Source organism: Salvelinus sp. IW2-2015, linkage group LG5 (genome assembly GCF_002910315.2).
Source record: "Salvelinus sp. IW2-2015 linkage group LG5, ASM291031v2, whole genome shotgun sequence".
NCBI lineage: Eukaryota > Metazoa > Chordata > Actinopteri > Salmoniformes > Salmonidae > Salvelinus > Salvelinus sp. IW2-2015.
Window position 1 is genome coordinate 36,767,543 of NC_036844.1, and position 7,055 is coordinate 36,774,597.

Here is a 7,055-nt window from a genome sequence, read left to right on the forward strand (position 1 = left end):
AAGATGCTGGAGGAAACAGGTACAAAAGTATCTATATCCACTGTAAAACGAGTCCAATATTGACATAACCTGAAAGGCCACTCGGCAAGGAAAAAGCCACTACTCCAAAACCGCCATAAAAAAGCCAGACTACGGTTTGCAACTGCACATGGGGACAAAGATCGTACTTTTTGGAGAAATGTCCTCTGGTCTGATGAAACAAAAATAGAACTGTTTGGCCATAATGACCATCGTTAGGTTTGGAGGAAAAAGGGGGACGCTTGCAAGCCGAAGAACACCATCCCAACCGTGAAGCACGGGGGTGGCAGCATCATGTTGTGCGGGTGATTTGCTCCAAGAGGGACTGGTGCACTTCACAAAATAGATAGCATCATGAGGCAGGGAAATGATGTGGCTATATTGAAGCAACATCTCAAGACATCAATCAGGAAGGTAAAGCTTGGTCGCAAATGGGTTTTCCAAATGGACAATGATCCCAAGCATACTTCCAAAGGTGTTGCAAAATGGCTTAAGGACATCAAAGTCAAGGTATTGGAGTGGCCAACACAAAGCCCTGACCTCAATCCTATGGAAGATTTGTGGACAGAACTTTAAAAGTTTGTGCGAGAAAGGAGGCCTACAAACCTGACTCAGTTACACCAGCTCTGTCAGGAGGAATGGGCCAAAATTCACCCAACTTTTAGTGGGAAGCTTGTGGAAGGCTACCTGAAATGTTTGACCCAAGTTAAACAATTTAGAGGCAATGCTACCAAATTCTAATTGAGTGTATGTAAACTTCTGACCCACTGGGAATGTGATGAAAGAAATAAAAGCTGGAATAAATCATTCTCTCTACTATTATTCTGACATTTCACATTCTTAAAATTAAGTGGTGATCCTAACTGACCTAAGACAGGGAATTTTTACTATGGTTAAATGTCAGGAATTGTGAAAAACTGAGTTTAAATGTATTTGGCTAAGGTGTATGTAAACTCTCGACTTTAACTGTATGTGTATGTATATATATTTTTTATGTATATATATTTTTTTATTACTAATAAACCCAGTTCGTTATAAGACCCTTTTGGCCATGTTTGTTCAGCTTAACCTTACAGACAGGTGTATGTGTTAGGAAGACAAGAAGAGAGACAGGTAGGTGTTAAATAGGTGTATGTATTATGAAACCAGCTGTAACCTGTCTGACCTGTTCAGAATGCTGTCACTGTGAGACAAACCAGTAAGTGGAGCTCTGACCCAGCACCGTGAGGAAGGAAAGGGACAAGGCTCTGGTATACACAAAGGGACAAGGCTCAAAGGGGCAAGGCTCTGGTATACACAAAGGGACAAGGCTCAAAGGGACAAGGCTCACAAAGGAACAAGGCTCTGGTATATCTCTGGGAGGACTAACTCCAGAGAATAGGCAAGGAAATGGAAAGAGGGAATGGTGTAGGCCAGCATCCCGTTATCGCCTCTTCATTGTTGACGTTGAGACTGGTGTTTTGCAGGTACTATTTAATGAAGCTGCCAGTTGAGGCCTTGTGAGGCGTCTGTTTCTCAAACTAGACACTCTAATGCATTTGTCCTCTTGCTCAGTTGTGCACCGGGGCCTTCCACTCCTCTCTCTGTTCTGGTTAGAGCCAGTTTGTGCTGTTCTGTGAAGGGAGTAGTACACAGCGTGGTATGTGATCTTCAGTTTCTTGGCAATTTCTCGCATGGAATAGCCTTCATTTCTCAGAACAAGAATAGACTGACGAGTTTCAGAAGAAAGTTATTTGTTTTTGACCATTTTGAGCCTGTAATCAAACCCACAAATGCTGACGCTCCAGATACTCAACTAGTCTAAAGAAGGGCAGTTTTATTGCTTCTTTAATTAGAACAACAGTTTTCAGCAGTGCTAACATAATTGCAAAAGGATTTTCTAATAATCAATTAGCCTTTTAAAATAATGAACTTGGATTAGCTAACACAACATACATATACATAGTGCATTAGGAAGGTATTCAGACCCCTTGACTTTTCCCACATTTTGTTGCATTACAGCCTTATTCTACAATAGATTAAACTACTTTTTTTCCCTCATCGATCTTCACACAAAACTCCATAATGACAAATTGAAAACAGGTTTTTAAACATTTCTACAAATGGATTAAAAATGAAAATCAAATACCTTATTTACATAAGTATTCAGACCTTTTGCAATGAGACTGAAAATTGAGTTCAGGTGCACCCTGTTTCCGTTGATCATCCTTGAGATGTTTCTACAACTTCATTGGAGTCCACCTGTGTTTAAACTCAATTGATTGGACATGATTTTGAATTGCACACACCTGTCAATAAATGTCAGAGCAACAACCAAGCCATGAGATCGAAGGAATTATCTGTATAGATTGTCGAGGCACAGATCTGGGGAAAAGTATAGAAATTCTGCAGCATTGAAGTTCCCCAAGAACACATCCTCCATCATTATTAAATGGAAGAAGTTTGTAACCACCAAGACTCTTCCTAGAGCTGGCCGCCCGGCCAAACTGAGCAATCGAGGTGAAGGGCCTTGGTCAGGGAGGTGACCAAGAACCCAATGGTCACTCTGACAGAGCTCCAGAGTTCCTCTGTGGAGATGGGAGAAGCTTCCAGGAGAACAACCATCTCTGCAGCACATCACCAATCAAGCCTTTATGGTAGAGTGGCCAGACAGAAGCCACTCCTCTGTAAAAGGCACACGACAGCACGCTTGGAGTTTGCCAAAAGGCACCTAAAGGACTCTCAGAACATGAGAAACAAGATTCTTTGGTCTGATGAAACCAAGATTGAACTCTTTGGCCTGAATTCCAAGGGTCACAGCTGGAGGAAACCTGGCACCATCCCTACTGTGAAGCATGGTGGTCGCAGCATCATGCTGTGGGAATGTTGTTAAGCGGCAGGGACTGGGAGACTAGTCAGGATCGAAGGAAAGATGAACAGAGCAACGTACAGAGAGATCCTTGATGAAAACCTGCTTCAGAGCACGCAGGACCTCCGACTGGCTTCGGGACAAGTCTCAATGTCCTTGAGTGGCCCAGCCAGAGCTCGGACTTCTTGAACCTGATCAAACATCTCTGGAGAGACTTTAAAATAGCTGTCCATCCAACCTGACAGAGCTTGAGAGGATCTGCAGAGATACATGGGAGAAACTCCCCAAAATACAGGTGTGCCCAGCTTGTAGTGTCATACCCAAGAAGACTCGAGGCTGTAATCGCTGCCAAATGTTGTTCAACAAAGTACTGAGTAAATGGTCTGAATACTTATGTAAATGTGATATTTTAGTTTTAAAATTTTAAATAACTTTGATACAATTTCTAAAAACCTGTCTTTTCCTTTGTCATTATGGGGTATTTTGTGAAGATTAATGAAGGGAAAAAAACGATTTAATCAATTTGATAATAAGGCTATAACGTAACAAAATGTGGAAAAAGTCACGGGTTCGGAATACTTCCCGAATGCACTTTTATGTGTGGGTGAAGAGAGAGAGCGAGCGAGAGACTAATTTATCACCGACCTCAACCCAGTTCCTCTCAGAGCCTTCACAGTCAGCCCACTAACACCTCTCTCAGACCACAGTAAAATCACAGTGTATTTGAGAAGAGGGGACAGAGGCAGTGTAGGGGACAGAGGCAGTGTAGGGATTGGCATAGTAGGGGTTAAAGAGAGAGGAAGTTAGGGATTGGCATAGTAGGGTTTAAAGAGAGGGATTGGCATAGTATGGGTTAAAGAGAGGGATTGGCATAGTATGGGTTAAAGAGTGAGGCAGTGAGGGGTTGGCATAGTAGGGGTTAAAGAGAGAGGAAGTGAGGGGTTGGCATAGTAGGGGTTAAAGAGAGAGGAAGTGAGGGATTGGCATAGTATGGTTTAAAGAGAGGGATTGGCATAGTATGGGTTAAAGAGAGAGGAAGTGAGGGATTGGCATAGTATGGTTCAAAGAGAGGGGTTTGGCATAATATGGGTTAAAGAGAGAGGAAGTGGGGATTGGCATAGTATGGGTTAAGAGAAAGGAAGTGATGGATTGGCATAGTAGGGGTTAAAGAGAAAGGGAAGTGATGGATTGGCATAGTAGGGGTTAAAGAGAAAGGAAGTGATGGATTGGCATAGTAGGGGTTTAAAGAGAAAGGAAGTGATGGATGCAGTAGGGGTTAAAGAGAAGGAAGTGATGGATTGGCATAGTAGGGGTTAAGAGAAAGGAAGGGTGATGGGATTGGCATAGTAGGGGTTAAAGAGAGAGGAAGTGAGGGATTGGCATAGTAGGTTTAAAGAGAGGGATTGGCATAGTATGGGTTAAAGAGAGAGGAAGTGAGAGGGATTGGCATAGTATGGGTCAAGAGAGGGATTGGACATATATGGGTTAAAGAGAGAGGAAGTGGGGATTGGCATAGTATGGGTTAAAGAGAAAGGAAGTGATGGATTGGCATAGTAGGGGTTAAAGAGAAAGGAAGTGATGGATTGGCATAGTAGGGGTTAAAGAGAAAGGAAGTGATGGATTGGCATAGTAGGGGTTAAAGAGAAAGGAAGTGATGGATTGGCATAGTAGGGGTTAAAGAAGAAAGGAAGTGATGGATTGGCATAGTAGGGGTTAAAGAGAAAGGAAGTGATGGATTGGCATAGTAGGGGGTTAAGAGAAAGGAAGTGATGGATTGGCATAGTAGGGGTTAAAGAGAGAGGAAGTGATGGATTGGCATAGTAGGGGTTAAAGAGAAGGAAGTGATGGATTGGCATAGTAGGGGTTAAAGAGAAAGGAAGTGATGGATTGGCATAGTAGGGGTTAAAGAGAGAGGAAGTGATGGATTGGCATAGTAGGGGTTAAAGAGAAAGGAAGTGAAGGATTGGCATAGTAGGGGTTAAAGAGAGAGGAAGTGATGGATTGGCATAGTAGGGGTTAAAGAGAAAGGAAGTGATGGATTGGCATAGTAGGGGTTAAAGAGAGAGGAAGTGATGGATTGGCATAGTAGGGGTTAAAGAGAGAGGAAGTGATGGATTGGCATAGTAGGGGTTAAAGAGAAAGGAAGTGATGGATTGGCATAGTAGCGGGTTAAAGAGAAAGGAAGTGATGGATTGGCATAGTAGGGGTTAAAGAGAAAGGAAGTGATGGATTGGTTTAAGAAATAAACCTTTCAGCTGGGAAACAGTTTTCCTCCAACAGCTCTGTCCTGAGAGAGAGGAGCCCGGTTACATCACCACTACAGCTACTGAAGAGGAAGAGAATACATTCACTACAGCTGAAAAGAGGGGGGGAGGGAGCGAGGGGGAGAGAATACATTCACCACAAAATCTAAATCAAATTTTTTTTTTTTCACATGCTTCGTAGACTAACAGTGAAATGCTGACTTACGGCCTTTTCTCAAGAGTTAATAGAGTTACAGATAAGATAAAGAATACAATAAAAATATAATTAATGACTTAAGGAAAAATACACAGTGAATAAGCGAAGAGAGGGGGGCAGAGGGACAGACGGAGGGAGGGAGAGGGAGGCAGAGGGACAGACGAGGGAGAGGGAGGCAGAGGAACAGACGGAGGGAGAGAGGAGGCAGAGGAACAGAGGAGAGAGGGAGGCAGAGGAACAGACGGAGGGAGAGGGCGGCAGAGGGACAGACGGAGGGGAGGGAGGCAGAGGGACGACGGAGGGAGCAGAGGGACAAGAGGGAGGCAGAGGAAGACGGAGGAGGAGAGGAGGCAGAGGGACAGACGGAGGGAGGCAGAGGGACAGACGAGGGAGGCAGAGGACCAGACGGAGGGAGGGCAGAGGGACAGACGGAGGGAGGCAGAGGGAAAGCAGAACGGGAGGAGGCAGAGGAGACAGAGACGAGAGGGAGGCAGAGGACAGACGGAGGGACAGAGGGAGGTAAGACGGAGGGAGGCAGAGGGACAGACGGAGGGAGGCAGAGGGACAGACGGAGGGAGGCAGAGGGACAGACGGAGGCAGAGGGAAATGCATCACTATGGCTTTAGAGACCAGACCAGTAATGTTGTAATCCAGTAGATGACATTGAATTTAATCATATTCTGAAATGAATACGATATTGATCTAGAGAAGGGGAAATTAGATTAGCAGCAGACACACAGGCTTTCAGACAGACAGACAGCCTGCCTGCCTGTGTGTCTGTGCTGTATGAAAGCCTGCCTGTCTGTATGAAAGACAGTACGTCTAGTGTAGACACAGAGACAGACATACACATGGCTTTTGGAACACAGACACCAACAACGATATGATGCTTATTGGATTACATTGTTACACAATGTCCTGTATAGATTAAATAAACTGTACCATTTAAAAAGGACAGTACATGGCATTCTCATGTTTTAACGAGGTCAGTCATTGGAGTTCACTGATCAACAGAAGACCTTGAGGTTGGTACAGACAGTTGGGTTAAACAGTAGAGCAGTCAGCCGAGGTTCACGCCAGACATCTTTAACCTCCTAAACAGGATCAAGACTGATACAACCCCAACCTCTAACCCCTGAGCTGTAACCTTAATCCTAACTTCCAACCACTATACCTAACCCATGGCCTCTATCCCTTAACAGGCAGTCATACCTTCAGGTAGCATTGCGGCTTGGTTATGTGAAAATGTATCCACTCACTACTGTAAGTCGCTCTGGATAGGAGTGTCTGCTAAATGACTAAAATGTCAATGTAAATGAACGTTACTTATAGGTACACTGAAGATTTTGATAGAAAATACAGGGAAACAGAACATGGGAAGGTAAGATGGAGCTGTAATGACATGAGGGAATCAAGAAAACAAGGAAGGAGAGGAGAAAGATATGGAGAGACCAGGAAGACAGAGATGTCAGAAGATAGGCAGATATATACAGTGGGGAGAACAAGTATTTGATACACTGCCGATTTTGCAGGTTTTCCTACTTACAAAGCATGTAGAGGTCTGTAATTTTTATCATAGGTACACTTCAACTGTGAGAGACGGAATCTAAAACAAAAATCTAGAAAATCACATTGTATGATTTTTAAGTAATTAATTTGCATTTTATTGCAAGACATAAGTATTTGATCACCTTCCAACCAGTAAGAATTCCGGCTCTCACAGACCTGT

General features: G+C 43.7%; 1 protein-coding gene across 1 annotated transcript in view; it reads left to right on the forward strand.

Moving 5' to 3' along the window:
• The window catches only part of LOC111964457 (ubiquitin-like protein 3), a 48,833-nt gene that overhangs the window by 11,209 nt on the left and 30,569 nt on the right, over positions 1-7,055 (forward strand).